At 42.5% G+C, this 15,940-nt stretch overlaps 1 protein-coding gene across 1 annotated transcript in view; it reads right to left on the bottom strand.

The window, feature by feature from the left end:
- The window catches only part of LOC121358047 (cadherin-6), a 98,669-nt gene extending 83,747 nt beyond the window's left edge, over positions 1-14,922 (bottom strand). Inside the window, exon 1 of the mRNA XM_041475905.1 lies at positions 14,737-14,922. The gene's annotated coding sequence lies outside the window, so the exon portion shown is untranslated. The remainder of the gene's footprint in view (positions 1-14,736) is intronic.
- Between the last annotated feature and the right edge of the window lie 1,018 nt (positions 14,923-15,940).

Below are 15,940 nucleotides of genomic sequence, written 5' to 3'. Positions count from 1 at the left end.
GCTGTGCCTAGAGCCAAGCAGTACAGAAGACTTGCACTGTATAGGTAGGCACCCCGTTCTGCACAGTGGACAACAACCAGAAGGCTGCCTCTGTGAAAACGTATTCTGTCTTTTTGGCATCCTTTCAGGCAGGCAGAAACAATGCACAGCACAAATGCTCCAAAGCATCCTCTACTCTGCAGTCACAGAGGCCTGTTCTCTAGCTGGTAAAGGCAATGACAGTTCCTTAAAGTTATTAGCGTTAGACATGGATTTACTCCAAATTAAGGACTTGGCCGAGATTTTTTTTCTTTTTTTAATGCATTAGCAGATGGCAAATATGCACTGAGCACAGAAAAACTACTGGTTTTTGAGGGCAATGGTTGCTTGCAATGCTAATTTGGGGCTTTATGTTTATGCAAGCTAACCTGGAGGGACACATTTCAGAGCTGGGTTGAAGCTGCAGGAAGACTCAAGCAGCAAAGTGTAGAATACCAGTAACCCATTTAAAGCCGGGTGTGTGAATGCAGGGTTGGGTGTCTGCTCGTTCTGAAGAGATTCAGAAAATAAGGCAGGAGCAGATGTTAAGAGATCACAACTTTATATATTTCCCTCATTCAGTCATGTCAAGATGCAACCATTTGCGAAACTTTCAAAATAGGAAGGTACTTGGCTTTATCTTTGGATTCCGGCTAGCTGACATCCACATGAGATGATGTCCACATGAGAACATTTTAGAGCACTGTTGTGCAGTGGAAATCAACTAGTAAGGAGCATCCAAAAGCAGATGTTGAGAGGTGTTTACAAACCAGGTGCTGACAGACTGGTTTTTGACAGATATACCATATCAGTATCTGCAAACTGTGATGACAGAGACAACCTTTCCCTCCAAACTGTGTTAACCTTGCTACAGAAAGTAACCTGGGATAACCACAAAATAGCTATTGACCTAGGCTGAACAGCTTATGTAGTTCCGAGAGTGTAGTTACAGAATAGGAATAAAATTAAAATCAAAGCGCAGAGAAGAGGTCATTTTCCTGGCAACAATCCTACCCACAAATACAGAGGAAATATGTGTCATTCTCAGAGCAAAATTTATCCTGAAGACAACTGAAGTCACATAGTATGGTCTTCTGTGACTCCCAGCAAATATTTTGACCTCACTTTTTATTTCTTGCTTCTTTCTGTTATTTTCTTTAAAGAACTGTGATATTCTGTATTATGCCTGATACCATGCTGTTCCTACACATAAGACATTCTTGTGTCTGTCTTATGGTCAGACCCATTGTTATTTTATTTTTTTCTATTTCTGATTCATTTAAGGGAACCATGAAGCCATTTTTGTGAGTGAAAAATCACAGACCTCACCTGCAAATTCTGTGCGCAGAAGACTTTAAAACCATTCCAGTGGCTACAGAATGAATCACAATACTGCAGGTATTCAGCTATCTTTTTAAATAAGTATGCTTTAATTGGACAAAAGTGTAGCTGACATGTTTAAATCACACATCTATTATAAGGTAGAACTCACATAACCACTCTCTTCTAATATGATTTCCTGTGAAGTTAGCCATATTTTGGTCAAATAATCCTGCAGCTAAGACTGATTTCTCTGAATATATTTGCCATCTGGGACTCTATTAGGTTAGAGCACTGCTTCCCACAATTAGGACCTGTGGACATTAATGTCATACAAATAAATAGGTGTTGCTGTAGAATATATTTGATAACTACTTCACCGCACAGATTAAGTATGGACTATCCACTCACACTGTTGATTTCTGTGTCTCTGGCCACAGAAGTCCCATGATATTGCTCCTGCTCTCTGGATACATGGCTGAGGATTTTTTAATAGGAGAGAGAGAAGAGAAAGTGGGGAGACCTGACTGCTCTAAGTTCCTGGGCATGTCCACTGTTGATAATTTATTCATGCATTTTCTTCTGCTTCCTTGGTCTGGTTTTTCAGCTCATATTTATCATTACAGCTCCTCGGAAGTCAATGGAATAATATTAGTTTGTCCTCTTTTGACTGAGAATATGACTAGATAAAATTTTAGTCAGAACTGAAGAATAAGCTAGAAACCTTGAGTGTCATTAATCCAGCATCTAAGGGGCTTATTCCTCTCAGGTACTGCTCCCTGATTCAGCCCAATCTTTTGAGCATTTGTTTAAATCCCTCTGTCAATAATGACCTACAAGCACAGGCCGAAGGCAAGCGTCACAAGAAAATATTCAGACTATACTTCTTGGAGTCTTTCTAACAGCAGATTATTGAAATGTGAATACAGCTCTAAAACTTAAATTCAGTTTAGCATATCCTGAAAAGCCAGGAAAATGAGAAATCTTTCTCTGAATGTAGTAATGCTTGTTTCTGCTCTGAAGAACCAGCAGTTTTCAGATTATGGCCCTAGTATTTTAAAACTTAAGAGCCCTTAAGACCAAAACAAAAACCATGCTACTGGTTATAAGGGAAACCATGGACATGCTGAGAGTTCAAGTAATGTAATGAAGAGCCTTAAATATCAACATTTCTTCAGAACCTTTTTTTGTCTTACTGACTAGAGAAGCTCAGGATAATCAAAATAATATCTCCCTTGCTGTGAGCCAGTGGAGCTCATAGCCCCTAGCTGACAATCTTTTCCCTTAGCTCTACACGCTATGACCACCACATCCAGCCCTTGGTGAAATGAGTGTTAAATTCACTGAAGAGTATCAGAAATGGAAATACACAAGGAAAAAAAAAAAAAAAAAAACCACACAATTTTCTAAAGCAGCTGAACTTAGAAAAGACAGTCAGTGGGGGAATTAGGGCAGTTTGAAAAGAGCTAACAGAACAGGACATTGTTACTATTTTCTATTTGAACATGAAAACAAAAATAATAATAAAAAATCTTTGCCAGAAGTAGAATAAATTCCACTCTGCTCCACTAAGCTGCATGTCTTTGGCCTGCTTTCTTGTACAGGAGAGTGAACAAAGTTTGGCTAGCAGATTTAGGTATCTACTCCTTAACCCATTCCCACCTGGTAGCATGCTTCTTTCTGGGCTGCCTCCCTAAGAGCAAAGAGCAACAACAGAGCTCCTGCTCTGTTGCACCCCAGAACATAGCAGCAGAAACATCCTCTGCTCCTCTCCTAGCAGAGGTGGACCAGAAGCAGCCACGTAAGCAGGACTGGGAGGCTTATAAAAAACTGAGACACTGGGAAGGAGTTGCTACTGGTTGCACAAAGTGAATGTCAAACAGGAAAATTCCCCTCTGGGAAGGTATGTCAGGCGAGCCTTGATCCTGTACATCTGGATTTTACTCCCCAAAGTAATGTTAGCTGGACAACATTCAGCTCCTGGTCTTGCAGATCTCAGCCTGACTGCCAACTGCAGATCACCCTCTGTCACAATGGACTTCAGTGAAGCGCAGCTGAGCCCAGCATGAGACAAAAACCAACACTTTGCAGGATCAAGCCCATCACAGGATGCAAGAAGCAAGTTGTCCCTCTGACACATGTATGGGGATGAGGTACCAACAGATCAGTACAACAAATTGGCACCTGGAATATTCACAAAAGCAACATTTCAGAGGCAGTAATAATAATAATAAAAATAATAAATAATGAAAATATAAACCTGGGTATGGTTTCTCTTAGATGCAAATCAAGATTTAAATATAAAAATGATAGGCTTCTGTTAATCCTTCTTAGGAAGTCATAAATTGTTAATCAGACCTTAGGCAGTGTTGTTTAATACCAACTTTAATAAAATAGCTGCCTGAAGCAGAAAGACAGTTGGGATCCTGACTCTAAAACTTCGGTAACCTCATCCACTTTTTCGTAGCCTGAGGCTCTTACACTACCATTGATACTAACTCCTTTGAAATATGCTCATTTTTTAGGTTGCTAAATTATTAAACACCTTATTAGTTGAAAGATTAGATGGAAAAAAGTCATCTCTGTATGACGGAAAATGGATTGGAAGAGGAAGAAAAAGTTGAGGGAATATTTACATAAAAGATACAGCTCTGTTGTTGATATACAGAGGTAATCCATAATCCATAATTCATTTAAGAAATGAACCCATCAAATTACATAACTACGCATGACAAATTGCTACTGTTCAGCTATCCTACAATAAATTACAAGGAATCATTCCTGTCAAGAGTGTATTTTGTTTGAGACTAAAAAAAGCAATGTCGCTACAAGGTTGTTTTCCCTCTTGTTCCATAGGATTTGTCTATCACATACAATCTCTCACACTTCCACCATATAATTTGATTGGGGTAGAAAATGCTCCTTTGTGTGGAGTCACCACAAAGTCTCCAAAATTAAAACTGCTTTGAAAATTGCAAGAAAAGGGGAAAGGACAAAAAGGAAGAATGTTTCTTCCTCATTATTTCTTAGTACTATTTGTCAGTCAGGTGAGCAGATCTTTAGAGTAAAAAATAAGAAACAGTCATTTCCTGAAATGTGATGTCTTTTTAGTGTATGTCCAGAGCAGCTTGTTAGCATACTAATTGTTTCATTTAATATGCAACACAGAGCATACTTACTACTTTGAAGTGCTTATTCATGATGTCATGGATATTAGTGTATATTTCTTAATTACACAACAGAACAATCTTTCCTTTCAACCTACACTTTCTGCTGCTCTGATTGGTTTCTCTAACTAGCCAGAATAATCATTTTGCCACACAGAAGCAGAAAAGGGAAAAAAAAAAGTAAACAATTTTAAAAGCCATTTTAATTTAATAACAAATTGGAAGCTGTATTCTGTGTTAAATTAGCACTGCAAGCCTCATATCAATTCAAGGCAAGGTTCCCTGTTCGTTACTGCTTAATTAATCAGTCCGGTTTCCCTCTAAATGAACAGTTTTCTCTCCTCCCTATCATCTCTAACATCTCATTTCAGGCAGCATATCAAGTTAATCTTGCTTACATTAGCAACTTATTTCTAATGGCTCAGTTCAATTATTTGGTTGGAGCATGGTGTTAATAATGCCAAGGTTGTGGGTTCAATCCCTGTATGGGCCATTCACTTAAGAGCTGGACTTCAAGATCCTTGTGGATCCCTTCCAGCTCAGAATATTCTGTGGTAATTCACCCTATCCCAGTTTGCAGATGAATTCTGCTTGGTTTCTGCTTTGTTTTGGGCAGCTTTGAGTCAATGGTAAAACAGCAATCCCAAGAGCGAGCTCATCCAGGCTCGTGATGAACCCACTATGTGATGACAAACACCTACTTCCAACACACTGAAGTCTTTTGAACTTTTGGCTTCCTGGTGTGCCTTGTCCTTCCTGAGGAAACATGGCACTTAGAGACACGTTTTAGTGACAGACTTGACGGTGCTGGGTTAACTCTTGGACTTGATGATCTTAGTGGTCTTTTCTAACCTAAAACATTCCATGATTAGAACATGCACAGGGCTGAGCAAAGAACAATTATCTCATAAAACAACAGATGAGTATATAACATTCCCATGGAAGAAGAGAAATCTGTAAGGGAAGGAGAATATGGGAAGTTGGGTGGTATCTGAAAGCATGTCCTCATTAACCTTTAAGAAACATAGCCTGGAAATAAAGCTGCAATAAGCATTAGTCCTGCACTACCATCAGTAGTGTATATAAAAAAGTATCAAACATTCCACCATGTAATCTTTGAAGGAAGTGAAATATAGGACTTGAACACCATCTGGTTGAATATCTCCTGCTTATGCTGACCCCACCATTCCCAGAGCTGGAAACTGCTGCTGCTGCCATAATCTGGTCCTTTCTACCACCAGCAGCAAAGCACTCTAACTGTGGGACTTAACAAAAGACCTCTGGTATTTTGGATTGCACCAAGCTGGCCCCAGTCAAACACTTACTGAAGCTGCAGTTGCTCATACCTGCTCATCTTTCCATTTGCCTTGCTCAGTTCAGCCTTTAGAAGTAAATTTTCTGGCTGCTGCTAATGCTGGGATACCTGCCTGTCCATGCCAGGAAGCCTGTTGTTAACACTGCAACCCCCCAGGCACCACCATGGCTCCAGCAGCTCCCTCCGTAGAGACCCACAGCCTCTGAGATGTAACAGATACTTGCTCGGGTCAGGGCTCGAAACTAAATCTGAGCCTGAGGTGTCTGCATCTCATGAAGGCTGTTTTTAATGCCAGCTTGACAAATATAAGTACTTCTGCAATAGACACAAAACACACGATATTACGTGACCATTCCAAGAGGATGAATCCTGTTTTTCCTGAATAATTCCAGTATTTACTTTTGCTCATCCAGGACTCAGGATGTTATTGCAACAGGGAAGAAGGATGTGCAGCATATTTTAACCTTCTAGATTTGCAGTAACCAGCCTCTGACCTCACATTTACCAGCCTGGTTGAAATTACAACCTGCTGCCAAGGAAAACTCTGTCATACATTAAAGTAACTCCAATATCAAGTAGCTTTGAGATATCTGACAAATGAATTACGGTGGATTAATGAGAAGCTGCTTCAGTAATCCTACAAAAGAGACCCTTACATGTTAAAATATGGTAATGCATTTCATTTAATAGCAATATAAATTATGTGCTGAGAAAAGTGGGAACCTCTTCTTGTGTTGTTTTGTTGTGTTTGGTTTTTTTTCCAAGAGGAACAGAAATTCTTCCTATAAATCAGAGTGTACACTTCTGTTTCTGATGGGAAACACCACTCTGAAAAGCACAGAATTTGAAAGCTGCTTGAGATTAGATTGTCTGCAGAATTGTGCTGATGGCCGTAAATATTAATGCATATGATACACTAGGCCAGCTTTTTTTTCAGATGCTTATGCTCTGCTTCCTCTTAAGTGCAGATGACCTGAAGACATAGGCACCAGGAGGAAGAATCTGAGCTAAGAATTGGTTTTAGAGATGCAACACACAGTGACACTTGCACAAAGGAAGAATCTTCCCATTACGTGCCAGCAGAAACAGCCAGGAAATGCAAATCTCAGTCCAGTCCTCTCTATCCCCTCTGCAACTGCTGATGGGAGCTGACAGAGACTGCAGAGAATCCTTCTCCATGCTGTACAGATGATCCAGGGATCATCTGCTGGCATCAGTGGGAAATGATGGTTATTCCTTACACAGGTTTTCTTTCCATCCCCATTTGGTGTAGTCTATTATTTAGGGATACAAATCATACAAACATTTGGCAGTCATGTTGTGGTCACCATGAAAATAATTGCAAGTCGTAAACACTTCATTACAAACCCTGACATCTTGATCCAGAACAACACTCAAGTATTCAAACAACCTTGTAGACTTCAGTGTAGTTTATTGGTACTTTTAAAAGCAAACTGTTCTGGGACCAGGTATGATAAGTCAGAGAGAAGAACATGCTTTGTTTATGGCAGAAATAACTTGGTAATTATCAGCAGTGAAAAGGGAAATACCGTAGCAGAGCATTCATATTATTTAGACTTAAATGGAGTTTAGATGAAATACAGGGTTTTATAAAACTGGTTGGCACAGCATGAATTGCTTAAAGGGATGTAGCTGGTGGACTTAAGTGTTGCTTCTGCATCTTTTTCCCTTTCAGCCCTGACAGCTAAATTGAGCACCAATTTCACAAAAGAAATTTGCTCCCTGAAAGAGATTCTACCTCTATATATTCCTGTTCTGTGATCTGCCAGGGCACTCTTCACACTATGAAAGTGAGGAAATAGGTTCTCTTGAATTCTTGTAGAGCTTGATCAGTTTGTCAGGCCAGCTCCAAAAGCATTAGGTCATTGTAGGTGGCATAGAGCTCAGGACCCGGTACTGCTTTGATCTAAACTGGCCGCATAACTTTTAAATTTAATGCGTCTTTTTTATGTGTCTTTTTCTACTTCTCCCTCTATTTTATTTACACTAAGATCAATACCTGTGTCAGGGGTATTGGTGTACACCATGTCCTTATTCAAGTAACTTCCCTTTGACTCACCTTCATATCTATGTGCTAGGAATACTACGCCTTAGATATTTACAAAGCAAGGGTGCTTTGAAATGAATTCATGCAGGCATGGACATGAACAAGAGATAGTGTGGTATGACCTCTGGCTGCCCCAAACCACAGGGAGCGGCATGCAGAATAGGCAGCCTTTTATGAGATTTCTTTTTCATCCCTCTCTCTCCCACAGGCATAAGTAGGTGGGAATGTATGAGGCAGGGAATGGTAAAGAAACTCTGTGGCCAGTCCAACTCGGCCAATGCAGAGAGTAAGGTCATTGCCACCTTGCTTGGGGACAGCTCAGATTACTTTCTCCTGGGAATAAGATACTCAGTCTTGTCTCAGACAGCTCTGGAGCTACCCAGCTTCCCCCGCTTCCCCACCATAGAAAATATGGCTGAACAAACAATCAAAAAACATCCAGAAAATCCTTTGGGGAGACAGTGTCAAAGCAGATGCAAGGAGTCCTTGAGAAAAATAATTGGCTTTCTTTTGGATGAAAAAAAGAGACCCAAATCTGACTTTTCCCCCCCATCCATTCTTTGATCAGCTGCAACAACTGAAGAGAGCAGGAGAGAGGCAGGCAGGTTGACTGTAGTAAGCTGTACTTGCTATAAGAGCCTGGTTCAGCATCCCTGCTGTGTTATGATCTCCTCCTGTGACCTTGGGCAAGTCACCCACCTTCATGGTGATTCGCTTCCCCTGCTGTAAAACATGGCCAATTATACAGGCCAGCCTCACAGTGGGGCCATGTGGTGAAGATGTGGAATTCTGGAATACTTGAACAGCTTTTGAGTGAAGGCCTCACGTCAATGAACTACACCTTGTTCCTTACTTGAAGTGAGACTCCCAAATGTGCACAGATTACCTGTGGGTTCTTGGAGGGGAGTGGGGGGGGGGGGGGGTTTGCAGACTACGATAAGTTATACAATTTTCTTTTTGTCCACAAAGATACTTGTGTCAAATAATGATTGCCAGACTAATGACACCCTAAAGTTACAAACCACCAGGCACTCAAAGAGAATCAATTCAGTGAGGAAACAGATTTCACCTGAGTCCTCAGGGCAAAACTAAAAGCAACTGTGCTTTTAATTATTTTTGCTATGGTATTGGATCTAAGAGGATGAGGGAGGAGGAGACATCTTTCTGAGAGAGGGTTTTCCCTGGAGTGAGACTCAGTACAAAGGCTGGCCCCAGTGCCGCAGTGTCAGCACCCCAGCTGGGGCCCACGGGCACAAGTGGTTCTCCCACCATTCCACGGTCTCTCATGCAAGTCTGGATCACCATGACCTTCAATGCTAAGTGGAGTTACCATCAGAGGTAAGTATTCTCTTTGAGTTTGGTGTTACCCTCACAACAAAGCAGAGCTACATGGTAATGATCGTGTTGATTAAGCAGCCTTTGTGCTTATAGAAGCTATTAGCTGACAATTGTAATGAGGGAACAGGCAGCTCTGCTTTCCACCAGACAGGCACGAACCTGCAGTACCTGGGGAAACTTGACTAGTGTTTAATTTTTGTGCTAATTTTCAATTCCTGCTGACCCTTCTCCTAGGTCCTCCTGCTCTGACTCTGCGATTAGATGCAGAAGTGGGAATGCTGGAAAGATACACCACTATTATCTCAGAGGCTGCTGTAAACATTACAGCATGATAATGAAATTAGTTTAGCTGAGAGGAATTACGGTACCCAGTTGGTACAGCACAGATCTCATTCATAAAGTGCTCTCTTCTGTGCATTGTGGTGTGTCACCAGGGAAGAGCTGAGGGGTTATGATGGGTATTTATGTTGCAAATGAAATGTAATAGTCACACTCTGGCTAGAATAAAGCATTTTCTGACTATATATAAATATACATGCATATTCTGACAAGACAGGCTAATTAACCCATAAAATATTTGCCCACAATGCCAGAATAAAGCCATTATTGAACAGGTTACTTAAAACATAGCAAGGCTGGCAAGTGTTCTTGAATGAGACCAGATGGAAATGTATATGCACTTTTTGTCTATGTGCCTGGTGAAGAGGAGGGTATGGAGAGAGTGTCTTGTGGCTGGGTGTGAAGAAAGATAATGCAGTATCACTCTATCTTGGATGTTTCAGCATGGTGCTATCAAGTGCTCTGGCACCATCACAGTTAAGCAATCACTTCTTTGCTTAAAGATTTTTTTTGGAGACCCAACATCCTAACTCAGGAAGGACACCATGCCAGTTGAGTGCTTTTCATCCTGACAGGGCTCACAGGCTCCCCTCACCCTTCCCCATCAGCATTGATCTTCACTGCTGCTCAGAGGGTTGCAGCTGCAGAGGAAACTATCCTTTCTGGTTTGTTTTGAGAGAGAAAAATACTCAAGGAGCAGGCAGCTCCACAAGACTGGATGTACCAGCCAATAACATTAATTCACAATGCTCCTGAAATTCAGTTATCCTATTTTCTTCTGGGAATGCTCTTGCTTACAAACAAACAAAAGCATAAACTCAAATATTTACAGTCTTTATTTGGGCCTTTCAGTGCCAAATGCACAAGCAGGAAAATACAGTGGAAGACTATGGTGGCAGCCAGCCCCACCTGAATTAAGGAGATGGTCACGGGTACAAAGAGGGATAAGCCTGCCTGAAATGGGACGGGGAAGTAGTTGATGGGTGATCAGGATCAGGACACACAGCAGTGCCCTAGAGAAGCTTAGGAACCTGAACCTGGATGGACTCCCAACACATATCAGCCAGTCATTGGGGAAGAACCAAAAAGAGACTTAGGCTGAGATTTATGGCATAGAAAGCACAACTGGATAGGAAGAACTCACACTAAAACTTTAAAAATGCTTTTATCCAGCACTTTCCCCACCTAATTCCACTGCAGCAACACTCACAGCACAACCCAGAGGATGATTTTTTCTGCTGATGTTTTGTATTAATTATGCATTCTTCAAGGGTGTTTTTAAAACAAGGACTAATAATCTGCCCTGTACCTTTTGTTAAGCAATGAAGACAATTAAAAGCTGCATTTAATACTAAATGTTCACACTACATCTCATCTCTCCCCATCCCAAATGAAACAAGGCAAGATGCCATACCTTTCTCCTCACACAGCATAGTATTTTTCAGACCCCTTGGAAAGGTCTGCTATGACTAAGCATGCAGCATAAGCAAACCAGCTGCTACTGGATTTTTATCTCAACCAGGACACATTTAAACTTGAGAATGGTGTTTATACTGCAAACTGAATCCTGCATCGAGTCAGCAGAAGAGATTTGCTCTGTGTGCCACAGAACTCTTCACTTTGTGCTCAGGATGGGGGACTCACCTAAAGATATGCATTGAAAAGATCCTGAATTTGACCCCACCATGGCAGTCAGGATAACCACAACTGAGTTTATCAGCCCTGTTTCTAAGAGCATTGAACCCAAGAAATTATATAGGAAACAGAAAATGATGCAAAGCCTTTTAAGACACAGGAGCAGTTACTGCAGCTAACTAGGTCTTCAAGGGGTTAATGAAGAAGTCTCCCTAACACCCAGCTTCCAAGGCACAGCCTTTCCCACATGCTTATGATAATCAAAAGATACTGAAAACCAATTCTGCTTCATTCTGGTATAATTGCAGCAGAGCCACTAGAGGAATTGTAACCATTATGTAAGATGAGGCACCATCACAGTGGGGCCTGCTGCTTCAAATGCATTCTACCCACTCTTTTTTATAGATTTCAGCTACCTTTCATTTTAGTAATTAGCCACCATTTCCAAGGAGATCCATAAGTAATTTCCTGCACATCTTGAGCCATAATGCTGCAAAATTGCACTAGAAAGGTAACATAATTTAAAAGTAGTCAACAAAGGGCAGGTGACACAGTGAAAAGTTCAGTTAAGCATGAGATAGCGACCATCATTTCATTTAACAACAGATAAGTGTTGCTTAACCACCACACAGTACACAGGCAACCACCAGAAAACCCAACAGTGGTTCCTTCTAAACCCCAAAATACTGCAGGAATCTATTAATAAGCAGCATATCAGCATGCTGAAAATTTCTTCAGTCAAAGCAAAAATGATGTAGCACACTTGAGGGGACAGTGGACTGGAGGGAGGCTCCTGTGCAGAGGAACTCAGTATGCTCTTGAGAAGAGGGCTGCTCATTTAGAGAAGAATCTCAGCTGGTGAGAGCACAGGCACATTCATAACTTCTATCAAGTTCACATTAGTTTTGAGATCTTCTGCAGAGAGCAGGAAAAAAACCCCACATTTCTTAACATGTGTATGTTTTGCTTTGAAGGAAGTCTCTCAACTAAATATTATTGAAACAGCAGATGGCAAAATGCAAACTTTATGAAAGGGAAGGCTGCCTTGAGCGGCAGGTTACTGCTTGCATGAAAGAGCTGTGCAAGGGAAGAAGGGAGGGAGGAAGGGAGGGAGAAGAGTCAGAAGTTAAGATGCACATTTCTACCCAGACAACTTGGTTAGAAAATGATGACCGTGTCTATAAATATAATCTTTAGAGTGCTGGCATGGAGATATGCAAGAGCTGTGAACTGGTGTGAAAATTAAAATACCTAGAGGGATTAATAAGTCCCTATGGGGACCCCAGTTACTTAAATGGCTGCAAAGGATAATTGCAGAGAGCTACAACAGGACTGAATCAATGCCATTTTCCCTGGGTTAAAAGAAAAGGAAAAAAAAAAAAAAAAGGTATTGCTGCTGCTCTGATTATGTTATTCTGAAAAGACTGGCTGCTTTCCTCTTCCCTCCCTCAGCTCAAAAGTCAACTGCAAACCACTAGAAATACATCCAGAAAGATTATAGTGTAGCTGAAAGCCAGAAGCATATGAGATTATATATTTACTGGTGCTGTGTCAGATAACATCTGAGAGGAGAGGAAAAAGAGATTCAGCTTTCCAGTCTTTATTAGCATGTTTGGGCTCTTTAAAGGAGCTATCCAATTGTGTCATTGCTGCCAGGCCTTTAAAACTGTATATATCCATGATAAAGGAATCTACTTAATCTTGATCACAAGCCTTGGAGCCCTACCCGACTCTCCTGTGACATGCAAACTTATTGCCTTTAAACAGGAATTAGAAAAAAAAAGAAATGAACAGGGATGCACCATTACCCATAGCATTATATTGCTCAGGAACAGATGTTAATCAATTTTATGGAATGTTTTAAGTAACATGCAAGTACTTTTGTAAAGAACTGTCTGTATAATAGAGATTTTCAGCCCAGCAAATACAGGAGATAAGCCTTTATCTTGACTGGGAGAGCTATGTCTATTTTGATTAAAACCAAAGAGGTCTGCACGATCAAGCAATTTTATTCCCTTGAAATTATGTCATTTCCAGAATGCTACTACACACGGTCCTGTGACAAAAGGGAATGGAAATAACCTTGCTCTTGATTGTAATGTTCTCCTTGCACAAATGTTCATGCATGTAGCTCACGAGATACACATGTAGGATGTACATTCCATCCTCAGAGATTCTTGAATAGACAAGAACTGTACTCTTTATTCCAGCTGTGCTAGAACAACAGTAAATTTGGAGAAAGGACTGACCTTACACTCTGTAAGTAATTTGTGCTACTCAATCTCTCATGCACTGCTAACAGAACTTTAACATCCCAAAACACACACAAGTAAAAGGAAAAAGGTGCCCTATCTTCTCAATTTGTATAAAAGTAGTAACTGTGCCATCATGCTGGGAGTAATTTCGGTCGTTAAACTTCTCCAACCTTGAATGTCATCAGGAGTTACTTAGGTGACCATCCACTTGCACTTAAAAAGTACTGCATTTAACTCTCCGTAAAATATGGATTTTATTGCAGCAGTGACAGGACTCCTTTGCACAGCCACTGACCTCTACTGCTATTGCTTATCTCTTGACTCGACCTTCTGCATAAGAATACACAGATGTAATATGCAAACTGTTTTCCCGGTGCGTGCGTGTAAGTAGGTGTTAAATACATATGAATACATAAATAGTTCAATCTAGCTGACACAGAAAGTATGTTACCAGCTCCTTAGAAACATTTACTACACCACCAAATTCAGTGCTTGCTTTCTGCAATTAACCAAACTTCTTTCCTGTAAAAATGCCTATACGCCTACCCTCTTACTTCCACCTCCTCCAGCACTCCTCAGCCCGTTCTTTTATCAAATAAAAGACTTCACATTTGTCAATTCCTGTAACGTCCCCCGATCTGCTCGTTCTGCCCCCTTCTTTTCACTGAGGGAGCGCCTCATTTCAACTGTGCTCTACATTCAGTTCTGCACTTTGCCTCGGATTTCGCTCATGATGCGAAGGGCTTTGCCCTGTACTCATTTCAAAGCAACTAGGCAGTATCAAGAAACAGAGACAGACTTTAAAAATTATTATGTTCTAGTTATTCATCCTTTTGCTGTTGTTATTACTAATTATTACTGTTATTCCCTTCCAAGCACACACGACCCTTCTCCCGCTCTCACCACCTCTCCTCGCACGAAGTATCTTGCTGGCGATGACAATCCCAGGAAAACGCCGCATCCCTTCGCCTGACTTACAACGCCAGCAAACGTGGTCCCCGCACGCCCCTGAGCGTCGGGCAGGGCGCGGAGCTCCGGGGGGGTCACCCCGGCACGGCGGCGGGGGCAGACCTCTCCGCAAGACAGCTGCCAACTTTGCGAAATAAGTGCTGTCCCCCTCCTCCGTCATCCCCCCTCCCCCTTAATTAGCATTCCCAATAAGCACGGCAGAAAGAATAAGAAAAAAAAAGGAGGGGGGGCGAGAGGGCGGGAAGCAGAAGGCGGCTGGCTGGTGAGAGCTACAACTTGCCCCTCCAGAGGTGCAGAGCCGCATCTCCTTACCGGCACGCAGGGACGAGGCGGCCGAGCCTCGCCCGGGTCGGCGGCGCGGCAGCGCAGCTCCCCGGCCCCTTCTCCCGCCGCTCAGCCTCCCCGCCTCGCACTAGGGCTCCCGCTCGGCCAGCAGCACTTTTTAACTCCGGCATGCAGGCAGCCCGAGCCGAGGGGGCTCTCTATCTGATTGGTTTCCATTCACTGCTCCTGATTAATAAAAAAAAAAAAAAAAAAAAAGGGGGGGGGGGGGGGAAGAAAAAAAAAAAAAAAAAATAAAGCCAAACTCCTCCCTCTCGGCTTGGCTCCCTGGCAGGCGCGCACACACACCCGCACATACGCGCACCCGCACCCCTGGCGCCGGCGCTGCGGCTGCCGGGGCTGCCGGAGCTGCCGCACTGGGGCCGGGGGGGCGCGGAGCGGGCGCGGAGCCGATTCCTCCGGGCGGGCAGGGATTTGCGACTGAATGCGGTGGGAGGGCAGAGGAGGAGGGTTGTGCCAGCGAGCCCCCCTTCCCCCCAGAGAGCAGCTCCGTGCTTGAGGTGGAGAGCAGCCAGCTTCTTCCCAATCGTTTGGTAGCGATAGCTAAAGCGGAATAAAATCGGGGGAGGGGGGATAAAGAGGAGGCAGAGGCACGCTCCTCTGTTGTGAACTGTGTGTTTGTGCTGTGTGGCTTCTCATCCTCTGAGCTGGTCTTGAGTCCTCTCGACATCTGAGATGCCCCGCTGGTCTTTTCCCACACTTCCCAGGAAGTTCCTGGACTTGATGAATCAAGATATTTCGGTGAATTATTAATGGAGATGACACTTCGTGGTCGCATGTGGCGGTTCCTATGTGAATGGAAAGCAGCGGATGGGGATTTTCCAGGTGCCTGCCTTTGCTTGGTCCCTCTCTTCCCAGAGGGCTCCCCATTCAGGAGGTTATGACTAATCTTGATGCAGAACGGACTGCAATCTCAGCTTTTGCTTGTGGGACTCATGGAGCCCCTCTGCACACATGCATTTTGTGCAATCTCTCCCCCCCACCCCCAACACCCCCAACCGCCTAAATGCAGCCTGAAATAAGGCTTTACGTTTTCTTAATCTATATTTTTAATTACAAGATGGAAATTGCCAGCCAGTTTATTATTTACCTGACAAGAGTCCACTCCAATTCAGCTGCACAGTGTCTTCTTAAGATTCATAGGAAATGTTGCAAGAAGTGAAGCTTTCTGCCA

This window comes from Pyrgilauda ruficollis, unplaced genomic scaffold (assembly GCF_017590135.1).
Source record: "Pyrgilauda ruficollis isolate IOZ18807 unplaced genomic scaffold, ASM1759013v1 scaffold37, whole genome shotgun sequence".
Classification (NCBI taxonomy): Eukaryota; Metazoa; Chordata; class Aves; order Passeriformes; family Passeridae; genus Pyrgilauda; species Pyrgilauda ruficollis.
This window is presented reverse-complemented; position numbering and strand designations above follow the sequence as displayed.